We start from the raw sequence: 15,450 nt of genomic DNA, 5'->3' as shown, positions 1-15,450 counted from the left end.
TCTCCACTACGAAACAAGAAATTTACCACTCCAGTACTGACATGCCATCCTTTTCAGCAACAAAAATACTTAATTTTGCATCTAATTTGCACTCTTAAAACTCTTGTTTACATAAGAAAGAGCTGAATGCACTTGAAAGAATGTGACATCAGAAATGCCAAAATGCCAAGCTAACATTATAAGGTCTGGTTAAGACATTCTCTGGTAGTCTTGTACAATAGTCATAATCCAAAAGGAACATGTACAAAAGGTACAGCAGGGTATTTAACATATTGTTAAAAAGACACAGTTGAATGATCTACTGTAAACAAAAGATGATATACAGCTGCAAACATTGCTAAATAAAATAACACCAAGAACTGGCTCCATGAACAGTTCCCCTTGATACTCACAGTCTATACGCGTTAGGTCAACTCCCACATTAATCTCAGAAAAGTCCAATTACCTTTCTCTGAAATGGAACCTTGGAGTAGTTCAAGAGAATGACAGCTCAGGGAATTCTCAGTTGCCAAATGCATGTGACTAGTTACACAGAGCTCCTCTTGTTATTTCAGATGGTCTCTCAGCACAGGACATTTTCCAGTCCCTTCCCAAAACATTTAGAAATTTAGGGAACAACATAAGCTTAGGAGTAGTTCTATCTCTATTTCACCCATGGTAGATGGGATGCATGGATAGGTGTTACAGTGTGGATACTGTAACACGCGTATCAAACAACAAGTCCTGTGGAAAAGAAATATCTATGGACTGATTCTTGACAGATGTTTCAGAGAGATGTTTATTTCTCCAGCCACATGGTCGGGATCTGCCGAGGAGCTGTTGCAATCACAGGACACGAGGGTCCTTGCCTGCGCAGGGGAACACAAAACAACCAATGGGGAACGAGGCTGACCAGGGGCTAGGGAAACCCCATGTCTCCTCCCCAGGGCCCCTCTCCTGGGACCACATGGCAGGGGAAGGGCCCCAACATTTCATCCATTTATTTTTAACAAAAAGAGATTTAAAACTTAACATTGAAAACAACTGGATAAACATAACAAGAACAGTTTCAAAACAAAACAAGCCACCCTCCTGAGTCTTTAAATGTCCAAACAGATTCTCTGGAACATCCTAAGGCTGACAGAAGGGAGACAGGACTCTCCGGGTATGCTTTGTGGGGAAACTGAGGCAGGAGAGGGTTTAATTTCTTCCCTCCCCCTTTTCATCCCCCCCTCGGCATCGGAGAGGAGTTGTAGGGAAAGGGAATTGTATAGGGAAGCCATGGGGCGAAAAATGGATTAAGAATAAACTGGGGATAGGGTAAACTTAGGAAAGGGTTCATATTGGGTATAGGGTAAAAGGGGAAAGTAGGCTGTGGGTAGGGAAATTGCTGGGATGGATATTGTTTATAATTTTGCCCATAACAGCTGCCTTTGACTGGAATACCTCCAGGCCCAGTAACATTTGCTGCTTGTAAACCCTTCTTTCCTTGAACTATATCAAATTGTACAACTTCTCCATTTCCTACACTTTGCAGGTAATTTTTAGGGTTATTCCTTTTAATGGCAGTTCTATGGATGTATAAATCTTCTTCTGTATCATCCCATGTTATAAACCATAGGGTTTTTTTACATTGTACCATGTCACAGTTCCTGTGATTTTCGTTGCTACAACTCCTCCTATCACGTGCTTGTGTGTTTGTCGTGGCTGCTGGTCCCGTGTGGCCGCCGCCTCGCCGACTCCGACGTCTCGGCCGGGCCCCCGCGTTGCAGCTGCTCCGCGCCCTCCGAGCGGCGCTGCTCCGGCGCGTGTCTGGGCTCTGCGTGGCCCCGCATTGCCATTGCCACCAGCCCTGCGCCCTGTGAGCGGTTCCGCTCTGCCAACTCCACGCTGCTTTGGGTGCGGCCCCATTTCAGCTCGGCGCTGTGCTGCGCGGCTTCTCGTGTTGCTATGGAAACCGCCACTTCTCGCTCTACAGAGCATGTGCTCAGAGCGGGCTTCCATGCTGACCCCCGGTTCCTGGCTGCTCGTGGGGGCCGCCTCTCTGCTTCACGTGGCCCATGGCACCCGCGGCACCTGCGGCATCGCTCCCTCACTCACGGTCACGCAGCAGGGGACCCCGAGACAGGGATGGGGTCTGCGATAAGGCGCAGGGTCCTGAGGGGGCTGGGCATATCCAGCGCAGCCATCTCCACCGGCATGGCTGCAGTCACGCGCTCCTGGGATGGCTGCCATGTGGTCTTGGCCATGGGATTATGGCCATCCTCTGCTCTAGGGTAATGGGACCATATAAATGCTCCTCAAGAGCTTCGCTGATTACAAGGGATGCACGGAGAGGTTCTATCACTAATGCATGTTTTGTTTGATCCCTTATCTCATCCCAGATCTCATGCCAAAACCACCTGTGATTAATTCCAGTAATTCCAGGAGGATTAATATCAAAAAAGTAAGTCTCGAGAAATATAAAAAAAATTTTTGAAAAGCCAGTTAAAAAAATGTTCTAGATCTCCCAGAACAAATACTTTCTTGTTTTGTTGTTCAAGGATTCCTTTACCTTCTAGATACATTTCTTTCTGTGACTCAGAGAGCCACATTTCCCACAATTCTTCCATAGTCCAGAGAGAATATCCAAAGCAAGGCGAGAAGAGAGAGATCCAGAGTGGTTTTTACTCACGAATTTTCTGTCCTTAGGGATCAGTGTCTTGCCAGCATTTTCCCACCATTTGTTACAGTGTGGATACTGTAATATGCGTATCAAACAATGAGTCCCGTGGAAAAGAAATATCTATGGACAGATTCATGGTAGATGTTTCAGAGATGTTTATTTCTCCAGCCACATGGTCGGGATCTGCCAAGGAACTGCCGCAATTACGGGACCTGAGGGTCCTTGCCCACGCAGGGGAACACAAAACAACCAATGGGGAACGAGGCTGACCAGGGGCAGGGAAACCCCGTGTCTCTCCCCCGGGGCCGCTCTCCCAGCACCACATGGCAGGGGAAGGGCCCCAACATTTAGGAAATAAGAGTGCTTTGTCTATCCTGTTGAATGACTAGCAACAAAATTAAGGTAGCCTGCCAGGATTTGGGTGCCATGAAGGACCAGAATATGTCGCATGTGGGCCTAATATGATGAACTGTATATAATCTTTTGTCAAGAGTTTTCTATAAAGCCTGTGGTTATCCATGAATCACTAAGCCTGTGTCTCTACTTGAGTAGGGAACAGGTAGAAGAAATATCCAGAGGGGGTCATCTCTGCTAATGGGCCATAATGGCTCAATGGCACCAATATAATAGGCAGCTGCAACGACCATCAAGGATTCCAAAAATATCCTATGATAATCACAGGATTACATCATTCTACTGTGAAAATCCCCCACCTGGGGGGAAGTACTGAGCATGCCTACCTGAATCTGAGCATATATAATTTTGAGGTTTGGGACCTTGGACCACCACAACCACCAACACTCAGTGGACTCAGAGGAGAAGCAGACCTTCCACAGGACAACTGCTTTCGACAAGACTGCAACCATCAATTCAACAGGACTATAAACACTGCTTAATCAGACTGCGACCACCACCCTGAGCAACAGGGTACTAGGTTGTACTCTTTGGGTTTAAGCCAGTTTTTCTGTATCATTGCATTTATTGTAATCTTCCTATTACGTTGTAACTCCAACCTGAAATATCTCTCAAGGTATTTGTGTGGGGTTCATTTCTCCCACTGGTTAACTTTCAAACCAACACAAATGTAATAGATAAGGTAATGGTCCATTTGTGAGCACATATGAAAAAAATAGTGAACTCTTGACAGATGAATGAGGTTATAATACAGTACTTGCCCTGATGTATAATATGGACCCATGTAGACTAAAAAAACAAGAGTTCTTAAAACAGGATAAAAGTCTGAAGACTAAAGAAGAAAAAGCAAAGTGAAAAGAGGAAAGAGAAGGTTGAGAAAGAAAGGAAATTAAGTACAAACAGCAGTCAGGAATGAGGCTGGATAAAGGGATTAGGTAGAGCAAACAGCAAATCCACATCTAAATAAAATGTTCTTCTTTTGATCTGTATATAGCACTAGGTTTGAAATAAATGCCACCACACCACTGTTAGCAATGATCTTGATTGGATCCCCATCAAGGAATTAGACTGCACTCTTTAATCACCTTAAACCACATTTTCTATTGAAAAATAAACTGAATTCTCAGTTACATCAAGACTTTCTTTTCAACATGGGAAAGCCTTCTGACACACTTTTGCATTTAATCATTACATGATGAAGACAAGGTTCATTATCAAAATCCCATTTATGAAAACCAACTGTATTTGCAAAGACAAATTTATCCTGTACAGGCAACAGAATCAACACGAATACTTTTCAAAAATATTACTGGAATTACCCTGGGAAACTAAATATATACAGGTATCCATCTTTACAATTTCTGACAAGAAGAGAGATTTGGTTAGCATTGTCTTCAGTAATTCAAAATATACAATAAAATGATGAATTTTCAACGCTTAAAACTTTTTTATTTGATGTTTCTAAAGGAGTTTGACAGAACAAACCAGCAGGGGATAAATGCTAATTTTGTTATTTACTCTCAGTTAATGCCTTACAAAATTTACTTATTTATGAGATTATGATTATACAATGATACCTGAAAAATATTTAAAGTTATAGGTGCTGTTGATAGGAAACCAGACTTTGTGCTTGCCACGGATGGATGGAATTGCTTAACAGAAGCTGTTAAAATACTCTATGTCTTATTCAAATTCTTGTTGGTAAAACACAACTAACTACTAAGTACGATACTCCTAATGTATTTCATGAAGTATGGTAAATGCAGAGAGACATCAGACTATGGTTTTAACATATATGTACCTTACCATTCCTAGGACATCTAATGTGCACAAACAAAAGCAATTACAATTCTGGTGTGCAAAAAATGAGAGGAATCACTCTGTACTGCAGAAGTAATAGTCTCCTCTCTGACTCCAGGATAGTGAAGAGGGAAGATGCTTCTCCGTTCTAAATGTTTTCTTAAAAGATGGAAATAAATGTAATGAATGGAACTGACAAAAACATAAAATTATTATTAATATAAAAGAAGAAAGTAAGATGTTCGTTGATCTTATTCAACAAATATTTAATGCTTCTAAACAGTAAGATCTAGAAGATTTTACTCAGTATGACACAAAAAAATGTGTGGGAAAAATTAGGTGAAATTAAGGAAGAATTTTCTCTGATTATTCAGAAAATATTTCAGAGCACAATATATTTGAGGAAATAAATCTGTATTTTAAGTCATAAATGAGGAAGCATCTCAGAAACTAAAGTTATCCCACATAAAAACTTTAGAGAATATTGATTAGGGATCAAATAACAGAAGAAAGGCTCAGGGACATGCACAGATTTCTGAAAAACCCATCGAGGGAAGAGATACCTAAAAAACACTTGTCTGCAAACAGGGTAAGTGGGCATCCACAGGGTACCAGCTACATGCTTTTTCCAGTGCTGTACTTATCTGCACCCCAGAATAGGGTGGAGGTTATACATTCATGATGGGTGAAGAGAGGTGGCATCAGTCTGTTAGAGAGGGAGGCTGGGGTGGAACACAGTGTACTTCATGTGACTAAAATCACCCATGCTTCAGAGCATGGACTTATGAGTTACAAATTTTTAGTAATTAATGTCTATAGTCACAGTCTTGCCTTTTCTAGTTATTTCCATAGCTTCAGAAATTCATAATCAAGAGTTAATTTAATCAAGTTGATATATAGACATAAAATTAATGTATTTATTATACTGTATAAACAACTTTGTGTTAATGTGAAAAACAATGCTATTATGTTAAATTTGTTGCCTATATTTCAGTTAATAATCTTAAATATTTTAGTGTAAGAGTAAATTTCTTTTTTTTTTTTTTAATAAGGTCTGGGCTATTAATGAAAAATTATGATTGGAAAATGTTTAATATAGAATAACATTAGGGAAAAGGGCTCATTCATTTGACACTGAAACGTAGAAATATTCATTTTGTTAGAACACTAATTGTAAAAAGACAAATAATGAAATACGAGATTTTATATTAGAGAAACCAGAAAAATAAACATGCTACAAAATGCAGAGAGTTTGTTGCTGGTTCTGAATGTTGCAAGTGGAATTCAATAGACAACAGGCCTAGATTTCAAGGCAATTATCTTCACATTATCCTTTGATTCGCTTTCAGAAAAACAAAGCTCAAAACCAATTCAGAATGTGTGGAGAAAAATACAAAGACTTATAAAATATGAATAATAAAGCATTTGAATAGTGGAAAGATAGAGCAATTCCTGACCACTCTATGCAATAAAACATGTCACTTCTAATTTTAAAGTGATCTCAAATTTTTGCTGCAGAGTGAAGAAAGTGAGAACATCAATAACTGGCCTCTTCAAAATGAGTGCAACAACAAAAAAAGGTGCTTCAGAGCTCAACGCTGGGGGGTGGATCTACTTTCCTGCTCTACAGAAGTAACAAAGACTGGAGTACCTGGACAGAACAGACCTATGCTGAGCTTTGGCAACCAGGAGATGAGACAATCCAGTGCATGGACATGATTGACTGGTGGCATTCAGCCAGCCCTGGCTGACACTGGAAAGGAAAGTTCAGATTATTCTGCAGAGGTCTGGGAAGGGTTGCAGTCTGCAGAGAAAAACAGCAGCAGGCTTTTGCAAAAAGGGAGCAATGCATTTTGACACAGCCAAGGTCTTTGCTGAGCAACACAAACTGTGAGCAAGAATGAATGTACATCTCAGGGAAGTCTCTTCCCTTCCAGACACCTGCACCTGAGGATGTGGGATAACCAATACACTCCTCTCTGGGATCAGCTGCTGTGGAAGGCAGCAGTTTTAAAAAAGAAAACATACACCAACCAGTGTCTTCCTGGTGCACTGAAGAGCCAAGTAGCAGAACTGCCTGTTTATACACAGTATTTCCCTGGTATTTCTTTGCCTTGCTGTAAGCCCTGGGCAGCACAGATGTCTCTGCAAGTTGTATTATGCTGCAAGTCAATAACACGGCTGAGAGGATCCCTGTCCCTTTTGGGGGAAAGAAGCAACATAGTGACAAGCGATGAAAGTAGCATGAGAGATTTTTGTAGCCACTGAGCCACCAGCTATGATGGTCGAGGCACCAGGTAGCCCCGCACTAGCAGAAGCCTATTGGCGGGTCAATACCACCGTTTAAAAATACCCCTCAACTTATGGTGAGAAAGGAAAAACCTCTCCCATCAGGCTTTGTGGTGCTATTCAGGGTTGGTATAACTGATTGGCTTGTTACTGTACCCGCCCCCAGAGCTTCCCCATTGGCTCCCTTTCCCTAGTCCCGCCTTTGTACCGCCCCTGTGGTCTCAGATCATTGGCCTCTGATGCTCCCTCTGCTGCTATACAAAACCCTGGACACTGCGTGGTCCCGGCCTCTTTTGTCTTTGGTCTGCTTGGTGGGAGGATGCAATAAACCGTCTCTATGGAACGCCATATGGGAGAGCCCTCTTGACTCTTTTGCCTCTGGTAGCGCATGAGCTATCCAGCTTGAGTGTGTGTGTGAGAGTCCACACCTACAGCCGCACGGGTGAAGGAGTAAGCTTGCTAGAGTGCTATACTGCACCCACCGGAGCAATCCCTGGCCAGGGATTCTTCAGGGAAGCTCAGCCAACCCTTCACAGAACCCATGCAACTGCATTAAGAGATTATGAGGGAGAAGTGCCAGGATCATGAGGGAGAAGTGCCAAGTGTTGGGTGGTGCAAAATGCTAGGTTTTGTGTTTTTCTTTCCTCTGAAAAGAATCTGACTGTTATTCTGAACTTTGAAAGCATGGCTAGACCTGGTCTAATGAATATCATAGCGTGGCTGTTGGCAGTGCTCTGTTTCAGTGCAAAGTGTCCAAAGCAGCACCTGAACTTCTTTTACCTCCAAAATCTATTTCTAACTTTCTTAATAAACAGACAAAATATATTGTGGCAGCTGGTATGGGGTCTGTAGCTCAGACCCGGGAAGCCGTGACCAGTCCGGAGAGATGGTGCCACGAGGAACCGTCTTCTAGTGGCTGTGCAGCGTTCCCTCAGCCTCTGGAGTGCCTTTGCAGAGAAGTGCCTGTTTCAGCAGGCTAAACAGCTCTTTAGTGATTTTCAGCTAGTGATTTCAGCTCATGCTCTGCGAGGCAATCTCCAGGCCAGACCAGGAAAGAGAGACAAGAGGCCCGTATAGCATTCCCACATAGGTGACTTTATTGTCCTGCACCCGCAAAAGGTGACCAGTGACAAGCTCGCTCTACCGACTGAGCTAGCCAGGCTTCTTTTATGGGGATACAAAGGTGGGTGTGAGAGGGTAAAAGCCAATGGGTTACAAAGGATCTACATAGGGTCTCCCAGAGGATCATGGTTTTGTGTCCTCTCTCACCATAACTGAAGAGTGCTGCCTTTTCTAAGGGGATTCTGCTGGGAGGTTGTGCAATCTCCTTATCAGCAGGCCTCCCTCCAGGGCAGGGGCTGGGCATGTCCCACAATATATAGATGTCTCCTGAGCTTTATTGCTATGTTAATTCAGTAGTTCAGTGAAGGACACCCTGGAAAACAGTATATTTCCCCACAAAACTTTTGTGTCCTTTGAAGAAAAGGTTTTGGGGACCTCCCCTAGCAGAGAGAGGAAATGTCATGGAAAAGGCTGTGAAGGACAGTGAAACTCCAGCCCCACTCATAACTCCTAAAACTCATCACTATTCCCCCAAATCCATCCTTGGTTTTTTCCATTTACTTAAATGGAGTGTAGCTGTGTCATGGTTTGATGCAGCTAAGTATCAAGCACATGAAGTCTGTTATTTTCACAAGGGCAAAATAAGAAAATATTGAGGAAAACTAGAGAGCTGCCAGGCAAAACAGGTTCAAACTTAAACAGTTGCAGTACAAAGAAAGAGTTTTATTACTAAAAGATTTAAAAGTAAAGAGAAATAACAAGAAACTAAAGCAACCCCCCCTTCCAGCACTTTCCTCCTTTTACCCAATTCGCACAAAGAATAACAGAACATGGGATTTTAGGCAGTGTTGCAGTTCTTGAAAAGTCTCTTTCTTATGCTCAAGGAAAAAAGGGGTTTCTTCTGCTTCACATGGTTCCCAAACTGCCACCAACAGCAGACCCACTCAGAAAGAAACAATCTGCTGTGGTGTAAAACATCTCTCCCATGAGAAATCTCACAGTTCCTTCACACTGCCAAACATGGGCCATCACATGGGGTTATTAATCTTCTTAAGGATGAGTTATTTTGGCCTGAACACAAAGGCTTTCTTCACCACAAGTCTCTAAAAGCCTCTCACTGCTTCTATATAGCCTGGCATAGGCACTCTTCACAATCCCCACAGGCCGCACATGAATTCTCCATCCCCCCATGTACTTCAAATGGATGAAAGAGACAAACAGTTTGTGGTATTACAGTTTCTTACCACGGCATGCAAGAAGTTTTTTTAAGCTACATGCAAGAAATGCGGCACCGCCCTCTTTTCTCCAATCTCCATTTTCAGCTTCGTCTCACGTGACTCACTTCTCTTTCTCTCTGACTCTGACGCCGCCATGCTGAAGAGTGTTCTTGTTCAGGCTTTACGGTGGGGAAAGCCTCGCTCCCTTTGTGCTGCTGGCTGCGTGGTGTCTTCTTCAGTTCAGCACGAAGTGTGCTGGCTGCAGACAGGAGGCTCTGCCGGCTCCCGCTGGCTCCGCCGGCTCCATGTGGAGAAGAGAGGGACCCGCCGGTCCCCAGAAGCCGCGCTGGATGGGTTCAGCTGTGTGGCAGTCCATGGCTGGTTTTAGCTGCCTGCGGCTCTGGGACAGTTCCTCTCCTAGTGACCCCAGGTCCGTGCCGTGGCACTGGGAAAAGGGGAAAGGGGGCAGGGGCCACAGCCTGGCCCGGCGGTGCCTGGAGGTTTCCCCCCACCTGCCTGCAGGTGAGCTGGAACAAAAGGAAATTACCGCCTTTCCGCGCGGTTTAAATATGTAAATTGTGAGAAGCGTCATTAGTCTAAAAGACTGTCCATCAACTCAGGTTCAACCCGCTACAAGCTGCTACAAAGCTGCATTTTGCACATATCTATCAACTTTCAGAGGAAAATGTCTCATTTTTAACAGTAGTTAGAAAAGACTAATTTCTGAAGAAGTTAATTTTGGGTGATTCTAAATCTCGTTCTGCCATGAGAAATTATTCAAACATTTTAATTTAGTACAAATGGTATTAAAAATCTAATGCATTTAAAATATAAAGAAAAGAAAAATAATTTCAAATAAATTGTTAAAGATTTTCTCCTTAAGTTGGTTCTCACAAGAACTATTCCAAGCAACAGCTGAGGAAAGTAGGAAAGATGAAAATGCTATCTAATTACAAAAGAGCAAATTTTGAAGCAAGACCTTAAGGATATTTGATGACTGATTTCATTGGATAAGTATCTATATTCAGTCTACATTTATTTCCTAAGAAAATCTCTGTGTTTATGTGCAACTGAAATCCAAAGCAACTTTACCCATTTGCTCATTGACAGATTTTATGGGATTCCTTTCCTGAAACACATGCATAGTATTTTGGCTTAGGGACAAGTGGTTAGGCAATAGCTGTATGCAGTGGGACAGAGCAATTCAGGGAAAGAGATGGGTAAAAGCAACAAGACACTTCAAGTCATCAAATCTGCAAGTGATGAAGCTCAAAGGTAGGCACTTACTTTGAAATCATCCATGCAGTGTCATGATATTTTGCATGGATAGGGCCATATGCATCATGTGGCACACTCAGCTAACCACTGGAAAAGCACTCCATATAACTTCTGTAATGCCTTCTAGGTATCCCAAAGCAGGTCAGATAATGCCATGTGGGACATGTCAGTAGCTTGGTCAATGGTGCTGTGCTCTCCAGACTGTGTGAAGCAGCTGTACCCCTGGCTCTGCATGAATCAGTCTTTCCAAGAAGGGTGAGAAAAAGATAGGACAGATGAAAAAAAAAAAAAAAAAACAGAGTTTCTGGTCAGTATGCCTTTTGGGTGGTGGTAGCAGAGCTGAGACTGAACATATCATAAATCTCAACTGCCTTCTGCTCGTGAACATCTTTTTAAAATAATTAGTTCCAAATATCCCATAAGTTGGCTTGCTACCCAAAGGACAAGGGAAACTGATGGCCTCAGAGAGGTGTGTGCTTATAGAGTATAGTGGCATGCAGGATACAACTGGAGTAATACAAGTAGCAATTGCACTACGTAGCACTATGTAATTTTACCTTCCACTATAGCCTCTTGATGTTTGTGAAGCTGTGTTATGAACTTGACCAGGGAATCTTTCTGACTAAAAGAAGTAGCCTAAAAAACCTACTTCAGACAGATAAGTTCCTTACGTCATGGAGCAGTGGCATAACAGTTTTGTTCTATATATGCAAGGTAAATGTACAGAGAATGAAAGAGACATCCATTCACAGGTCCTATAACGGTATTAATCTTGCCTGGATACTGGAGAAGGAAAATGTTGGAACAGACAACAGTTATTGCTTCTGCAGATTTTAGGTTTCACTGTTTCAACTAGAACTGGTAGATACATTCCTGGGGTTTGGATCGACATGTGGAAGTGAAATTTCTAAAACACTTATTGCAAGGTTAGTGCAAGATGTAATTTTCCAGCTAACCTTTTGCTTTTTGACAAAGAACAATCCAGGATCACTACAAGGTTGTCCCATTACTACTGCAGGTCTTTTAAAGGCAAATGACAGGAAGCATAGACATTGTGTTTTCAGATGTTCAGAGGTATTCTTCTGAGAAGATCCTTGGATTATCTTCTAGCTAAGGAAATTAAGCTTTGCTAATGTAAGACTGTCACTGTTGTACCAAGAACGACACAGTCCAGGATCGGGTTCAAAGGCAAGAAATGGCTATATTTAATTATATAAATCAGCTTATATAGCTTTGTTCACAAGAGTGGCATAACACCATTGGGTGCTTGACCATCCACCTCCCAGAGCAATTGGCTGAAAGGCATAACACCCATTTCCAAAATATTTTTCCCAGTGTGGAAAACAAAGACACAAACAGCTTGCACCTGCAGTATAGTTTACAAAACCTCAAACCATTTTCCCAACCAGTTAGCGTGAGAAAGGAGGCTTTCCACAGGTGGCTGTAAAAAATAGAAAAATCTCTCTTCCAGCCCTTTTAGGATCTACATAAGACCACTGACCAAGCCCAATGTACTATCTTATTAATCAGTTGCCTATCACCTGCAGATGAAAATTCTTTTCAGTATTCTCATCTTGTGAATAGATTACTTCATGTGATCATTCACACAGTTTCAGATTCCTCAGGCTCCAGAGGAGAAAATGTCATAGCATCCATGATTGCTCCTTGTTCAAAATGACATGTGCCAAGGCAGAAAAGAGCTTCTGAGATGCTAACCTCAGATCATGATCTCAGAATTTGGGCCATATTTACCATCATGCTGTGATTTGACAGATTGTATTTTAAGCTTACTTATTTCTGTAAAAGGCCAATTGTCATCTCTTTGCTACTGTTACTAAATAGCATGGACATTTTTGCATACCTATAATTCACAATTTTGAGCAAACTCTTCTTCAAAAAAAGCAAAATCTTTCATAGTAAAATAGAACAACAGAAGTGAGAGAAATTAGTGTAACTGATCCAGTAAGTAATAGTAGTAGATAAGCAAGCAGTAAAGTTGAAGTTTTGTACATCATTAGGTCAGAAGGAAATATCAAGAGAACTACATAGAGTACATCTACACTACCTGTTGACTCAAAATGAAGAGCACCCGGAGTGTTCTGTAAATAGTAGTTGTCAGACAAAAGCCATGAGGCCTGTAATAGCAAAGAAGTTTCTCCTGAAAAAAGTAATTATGCACTTTGACATGCCAGAAGATTTTCTCCAGCAGAGAGGAATACCAACAATGTACAAGGTGTCAACGGAATCACTAATGACTTCCCTCACAATGGTATTCTGCCATAGCAAGATACCTCTGAAAAAGTGCACTCACTGAATGCTTTATTTTAATATCTCAATACTAGTACTCTGTTATTAAAGAGTAAACTGAATTTTTGAAGGAATTTCCCTAGCAGAAGTAGCTGGAAAACAGTGCTGTATGACTCTCATCTTCACAGTTTTAAGAGAATAACAGGTTGACTTTTAAACCATAGAAAAAAGAAATAAAGCCTTTTAATTTATACGCTTCAATAATTATTTTTAGCCATAAAGATATTTTCATTCTTAAAAAAATGGCCATACACAACAGTCATTTGTCAAATTTGAAGCAAATTAAGCTGTCTTGAAGTACCTTATCTGATCACACAGAATCAATTAATTCAACTAATCAGCTAGTGCTTTGTAACAGTTCCTCAAACCAATATTGTCTAAAATTAAAACTGACAACCAGAAATATGATCAAGCAGAAAGATATTGTTGGCTGGCCTGGCACTATCATGATTCACAATCATGGACATATATCCATTTTCATAAAGCAGTTCCACATCTGCAAGTGCAGTACCTTATGCTTAGTTGGCTCAGTTGATTCATGACTCATTGCATTCAGTCCTTAATGAAAGCTCTGTGTTGGTTTTCTTTATGGAAATATTTGTGTGTCAAGGTAGAGGAGGATGTCCTGCACCACTAATGAACAGATACCAGGATGGCAGGAGATAATTTTAAATTTGAATCTGTCGGATTCTTGGGGGTGAAGACAAGATCAGCAGTTCTCACAGTTCTTTCTTAAACTTGGCAAATTCATCTGAGAACTTCACAGAGAAGAAAATCTGCCTAGCAGAAACTAGGAATCAAATGTAAGAGCAGCTAGGTGAAAGAGTGTTTTACTGGTATATCATGGGTGAACTTTCCCATCCTTTGGAAGGTCAAGTGCTTTGACTTGGAAAAAACAAAATCTTGTTGAAATAGTCAGAATAACTGGAGTTTAAAAATTCTCTTCTGTAACAGAGATTTCAAGCTGTCACAATTTATGAAATAGGGTGAATAGTTATTAATACTGTAAATAGCTCCCACAGGTACTGACATCTAGTGTTTCAGACAGTTGCTAGTACAGTTCCACTGCTGTTATCACATCTACTCAGTTCACCCTGTTGTCCTTGCATGGCATTGTAATAGATACACCTTTTGACAAATTCGACTAAGCAACCTCTTTCAACAGGAAGGCACTGCTCCAAGATTGGTTCCTGACAAATGAGGGGTGGTGGTGTTGGTGTAAGAGGGGCAGAAAGAGATAAGGAAGAAGGAGCACCTGAAAAGATTAAAATAGCAACTCCAGCCATTAGCACTTCAAGTTCATTGGCATAATCTATATATCCTGTCCTAGACTCAGCATTATCCCTTGGAGTATTTGCCTGATAAATACTTCTTTTCAGAAGCAATAATGAAAATAATGCAAATTATTGTCATTAAAGTAGTCTTATTTGGTTATGAGAAGACTGTGCAAGTAGGTTCATCTCAGTGGCCTAAAAATTAACCTCCTGTGCCAGGTAAGCTCTGTAGATAAGAGGCAGAACATGAAGGAAAGAGGTACCTTATTGAACGTACTCTGTCTAGTCAGATAACTAGTGAATGTAAACCCTTATGGATAATAAGATATGTGGAATTAAGGTAGAAACTGGTAATGGAATGGTCAACTTAATATTAGAAACAGACTGAAAACTGGAACTAGGATCTCAGTATCTTAAACAGATATTGGTAGGTTAAATCTCATAATATTAAATACAGTTAAATCTAGTAGCTGGCAAATTCTTCTGAAAGTCACGAGGATTCAGAGTTAGAGCATGAGGCAATTTTAAGCATTTCAGTATCAGTCAAGGTTGGAACAATATAAGTCACAAGAGTATACACAGGTCATATACATGGACATACAGCAGTAACTGGAGGGAAAGTGAAAACATAGGAGAAGGTACCATTCTCACTGGCCAGAGAAACAAGGATGTTTCACTATGGTGACAAGGCAAATGAATGTGGTTACCTGTAGCAAAGACACCCCCATAACAAAAACTGTGGTATCAGCACTCCACTACCAGTTTTGTGCTATAGAAGGAGAGAACCATGCCATGTATGACCATCATGTGAAAGTCTGCTTCATCCATATTAGTCTGTTTGTCTCTTACTATATTACTGAAACAGAAGCCCAGCACTTCATCATGAAGTCCATATTTGAAGGGATTCACATTTCTATAAGAATGTCCACATTTCTATAAGAAAGAAGACTGTTCTGGGCCCAGAAAAAAGGAGCTGGCTTGCATGAAAAAATCTGTCTCCATAAGGAGATGAAAAACATATGGAAGACTGGACATACAATATTAAGCCTACAGTAGCAGAAGCCCTGTGCACAAAAACAGAGAATAAGCCTGATTTTTGCATAGTCTATGCTCTCTGTATACATGAATATTTAAAATGCATGGCCACTACGATTAGCCAGTCTGG

The sequence above is a fragment of the Coloeus monedula genome, assembly GCF_965178545.1.
Source record: "Coloeus monedula genome assembly, chromosome: 1".
Lineage (NCBI taxonomy): Eukaryota > Metazoa > Chordata > Aves > Passeriformes > Corvidae > Coloeus > Coloeus monedula.
The sequence above is the reverse complement of the archived record's forward strand: the minus strand, read 5'-3'. Positions refer to the sequence as shown.